The following is a 4588-nucleotide window of genomic DNA, read 5'->3' on the forward strand; positions in this document are numbered from 1 at the left end:
TAGAGAAGGCCGTCAGGGCTTGAGGGTGCTGCCATTCAATGAGTTGGGAGAAGGATTGGCCAGGCTAAGGGCATTTGCAGGGACTACTGGGTCGGGACGGCGCCAGAGGTGCTTTCCCATTTAGTGCAACTCTAAACGAGTTGGAGAGCTGGTGATTGGGAGTGCTACATCATGAGGAAGAAACAAGAAGGGCAGCCTCCTAGGAGGGAATTCTTAGGGAGGTGGATCTCAAGCAGGAACTCTTACTCCAGCATGAGGAAAGAAAAGAAAGCACCCAACTGCCGCAGAAACCCATGGAGTGTCTTCAAATAGTGGGCGTATTCGGAGGTGGAAGAGTGACAAGCGTCCTATGGTGTCAAAATTAGGAGGTAGCCCTTGCACTTCTGATCATTTAAAAATTATTCGAATATCACCCTTTATGCTTTCTGGACCATCTTCTACTTCTGATAAAATGTTTTCTTTCCTTTAAAAACTGTGGCAGATGACTCTGACAGCTCTGAGCCTGTTGGCATTACTTCTGATCGGGAGGGGACTCCGGATCTTAGAGAGACACCCTTGAGTCCAGGGATAGTTCCTGATTCTATGGCAGCTCAGTTGGAGACTAAGGAGGACGAAAGCCCTGAAGCAGCAGCTCCAGATAGGGGCTCAGATGTCGATGTGTCCTCCATGCTCGAGGAGTTTAGTGCTTCGACCGTGGCAAGGGCTATGGCTCGAGGAGAAGAGCTTGAAGTTGATGATGTGCCAGAGCACCAAGAGGTTGCTGCTCCCATGGCCCCGAATCATGACGATGAGGGGACTGAGCTCTTTGGGGTTGAGGTTCTTGCTGTTGAAGGTGAGGGACAAGTGAGGGAAGCCACTGCCAAGGATGAGTCGGTTGGCGACGGCAAAAGAGAAGGGGCGATTCCTGAACTTGATGATGATGAGGCGACAACCAAGGATTGTGAGGAGCAAGGGAAACAAGTTCTTCTACAGCTTGTTGGGACAGAAGTAGAGGTCCCCATAAGAGAGGGTCCGGACAGTAAGGCTGACATTGAAGAGCTCATGTAGATTGAGGCCGGGGCTACCCATAAGCCCGAAGTGGAAGAAATTTTAGGCTTTGCCCTTTTTTAAAGTAGCCAGTGGCTTAGATGGCTATCTTTTCACCACGCTCGGTCCTTGAGGTCAGGGTGTCTTCCCCAGTGGTGGCATTAGCAACACTGTCTAGGCTTGTTTTCAGTGGTGTTTCTAGCATGATTAAAGGCATGCTTAGAGCAGGCCTTTAGGACTTGCGGGAGCTGCCTTTCAATGAGATGGGAGAAGGCTTGGCCAGGCTGAGGGAGTTTGTTGGGACTACTAAAGTCGGGACGATGCCCGAGGTGCTTCCCATTTTGGTGTAACTCTAAACGAGTGGGAGAGCTAGCGATTGAGAGTGCGAAATCATGAGGAAGAAACCAGAAGGGTAGCCTCCTTGGAGGCCCTTCTCAGGGTGGTGGATTTGAGGCGGCAGATCTTACTCCAATAGGGCGAAAGAAAATAAAGTGCTCGACCGCTTCGGACACCCATGCAGCTTATTGAGATAGTGGGCATATTCGGAGGCAGAAGAGTGACAAGCTTCTTGTGGTGTCAGAATCAGGAGGTAGACCTTACTCTTCTGATCTTTTAAGAACTCTTCTAATATCATCCTTTGTGCTTTTTAAACCATCTTCTTCTTCATCTAAAATGTTTTCTTTTCCTTAGAAACCGTGGCAGAGGACTCTGACAGCTCTGAGCCTGTTGGCATTGCTTCTCATCGGGAGGGGACTCTGGATCTTACGAAAACACCCTCGAGTCCAGGGGTAGTTCCTGAGTTTGAGGCGGCTCTAGTGGAGACTGAGGAGGATGAAAACCCTAAAGCAACTGCTCCAGATAGGGGCTCAGATGTCGAAGTGGTCTCCATGCACGACAAGTTTACTGCCTCGACCGAGGCAGGGGCTATGGGGCGAAGAGACTGAAGTTGATGACATGCCCGAGCACCAAGAGGTTGCTACTCCCGTGGCCTCAAGTCATGAAGATGAGGTTACACCCGAGGTTCTGGCTGTTGAAGGCGAGGGCCAAGTGGAGGAAGCCACTACCAGGGATAAGGCGGTTGGTGAAGGCCAAAGAGAAGGGGAGATTCTTGAACATGATGATGCTGAGGTGACAGCCCAGGAGTGTGAGGAGCAGGGGAACATGTTCTTCTACATCCTGTTGGGACAGAAGTAAAGGTTCCCATAAGAGAGGGTCCAAACTGTGAGGCTAGCATCAAAGAGCCCATGCAAATTGAGGCCGAGGCTGCCCATGACCCCGAAGGAAAAGAAGTTCTAGGCTTTTCCCTTGTTTCAGAGGAGCCAGTGGCTCAGATGGCTATCTCTTCAACAAGCCCGGTCCTTGAGGTCGGGGTGTCTTCCGCAGTGGTGACCTTAGCAGCATCGTCCAGGCCTGTTTTCTGTGGTGTTTCTAGCATGACTGAACGCATGCTTAGAGCAGACCTTTAAGGGTTGAGGGAGCTGCCTTTCAATGAGTTGGGAGAAGGATTGGCCAGGCTGAGGGAGTTTGCTAAGACTACTGTGGTCGAGACTGTGCCAGAGGTGCTTTCCAATTTTGGGGCAACTCTAAACGAGTTGGAGGGCTGGCGATTGGCAGTGCTACATCATGAGGAAGAAACCAGATGGGTAGCCTCCTTGGAGGGCCTTCTCAGGGAGGTGGATCTGAGGCGGCAGCTCTTACTCTAGCAGGGAAAAAGAAAAGAAAGCGCCTGATTACTGCGGACACCCATGCAGCGTCTTCAGATAGTGGGCGTATTCAGAGGTGGAAGAGTGACAAGCTTCCCGAGGTGTCAAAATTAGGAGGTAGCCCTTCCTCTTCTGAATTTTTAGGAATTCTTCTAATGTCACCCTTTGTGCTTTTTGAACCATCTTATGCTTCTTCTAAATTGTTTTCTTTTCTTCAGATAGAGGCTCAAATGTCGATGTGGTCTCCATGCACGATGAGTTTATTGCTCGACCGAGGTAGGGGCTATGGCTCGAGGAGAAGAACCTGAAGTTGATGACATGCCCGAGCACCGAGAGGTTGTTGCTCTCGTGGCCTCAAGTCATGAAGATGAGGGGACTGAGCTCTTTATGGTTGAGGTTCTGGTTGTTGAAGGTAAAGGCCAAGTGGAGGAAGCCACTACCAGGGATAAATCGGTTGGCGAAGGCCAAAGAAAAGGGGCGATTTTTTAACATGATGATGTTAAGGTGACAGCCCAGTAGTGTGAGGAGCAAGGGGAATAGGTTCTTCTACAGCCTGTTGGGATAGAAGTAGAGGTCCCCATAAGAGAGACTCTAGACTACAAGGCTGGCATCGAAGAGCCCAAGCAGATTGAGGCCGCTGCTGCCAATGAGCCCAAAGGGGAAGAAGTTTAAGGCTTTGCCCTTATTTCGGAGGAGCCAGTGGCTCAAATGGCTCTCTCTTTAACAAGCCCGATCCTTGAAGTCGGGGTGTCTTCCGTAGTGGTGACCTTAACAGCATCTTCCAGGCTTGTTTTCGGTGATGTTTCTAGCATGATTGAAGGCATGCTTAAAGTAGGTGCCTTCAACGCTTGAGGGTGCTTCTTTTCAATGAGCTAGGAGAAGGATTTGCCAAGCTGAGGGAGTTTGCTGGGACTACTTCAGTCGGGCCGGTGCCAGAGGTGCTTTCCTCTTTTGGTGCAACTCTAAACGAGTTGAAGAGCTGGAGATTGGGAGTGCTACATCCTGAGGAAGAAACCAGAAGGGTAGGCGCCTTGGAAGAGTTGATCTTACGCAGTCAAGAGACGATAGATTCTTATATTGAGAAGACAGCCTTGATAGCTAGCCGCCAGCAGGACCACAAGAAAGAGGCACAAGGGAGCTTCAAGAGAATGATCGAAGTCAGAGAAGCTTTGCGAATACTGAAAGAGGAATTCACGGGCCTCGAGATGGAGATGGCTCAATAGAAGGCCATGGAGGCCTCTTTGGTGGCAGATTTGTCTGAACTCGTTGACACAATTGAGTCGAAAACTATGGTGATGACAGAGGTGACTCAAACTGTAGCAGAGCTGAAAGCACGTATTCAAGGTACCGAGACTTCTCCCGAAGCTCGCAGCACAGAGATCAATAAGATGATTGATCGTTTCTGAGCATGTCATTCCTCCTTTTTCAGTACTTGTAAAAGTTTTGACAAATGAATAAAGCGCTTCTCTTTTTTATTGACTTTACTACATAATTTCATTCTCTCTTTACTTTTGTTGTGCTTAATGTGATTCTTTTGAATGCCTCTTGATACTTTCATTGTCCCAAGAGACTAATACCTTAGCCCTTGTTTAGCCCCATGGTGGGCTGGCGCGGCTTGGATAGCTTAGAAATAGGGAGTCGTTGCTTTTTGTTTTTTCAATGTCTGATTGGCCAAAGGCTCATAGTTCATTTTCTTCATGATTTGGTTAGCCTGGTTGCTATAGACAGTCAAGTCGGGAGGGGCTTCGGTCTCTATTAGTTGTGCATTTACTTCAAGCTCATCATAGCTTTCAGTCTTCGGCACGAACTCTTTGAGATGCTTTGAAGCAATACGCATGACCTCCAGCTGACTTTGGAGA

General features: G+C 49.1%; 1 long non-coding RNA gene across 1 annotated transcript; it reads left to right on the plus strand.

Annotated features, from left to right (window-relative positions):
- The first annotated feature begins 1384 nt into the window (after positions 1–1384).
- On the plus strand, positions 1385–4205 carry LOC110007552 (uncharacterized). Its single transcript, XR_016052296.1, has 3 exons — positions 1385–1615; positions 1717–2846; positions 2948–4205. It is a non-coding gene; the product is annotated as an uncharacterized LOC110007552 (long non-coding RNA).
- Positions 4206–4588: the final 383 nt, after the last annotated feature.

Source organism: Amborella trichopoda, chromosome 3, assembly GCF_054954075.1.
Source record: "Amborella trichopoda isolate Santa Cruz 75 chromosome 3, AtrichopodaSantaCruz75HAP2 v2.0, whole genome shotgun sequence".
Lineage (NCBI taxonomy): Eukaryota > Viridiplantae > Streptophyta > Magnoliopsida > Amborellales > Amborellaceae > Amborella > Amborella trichopoda.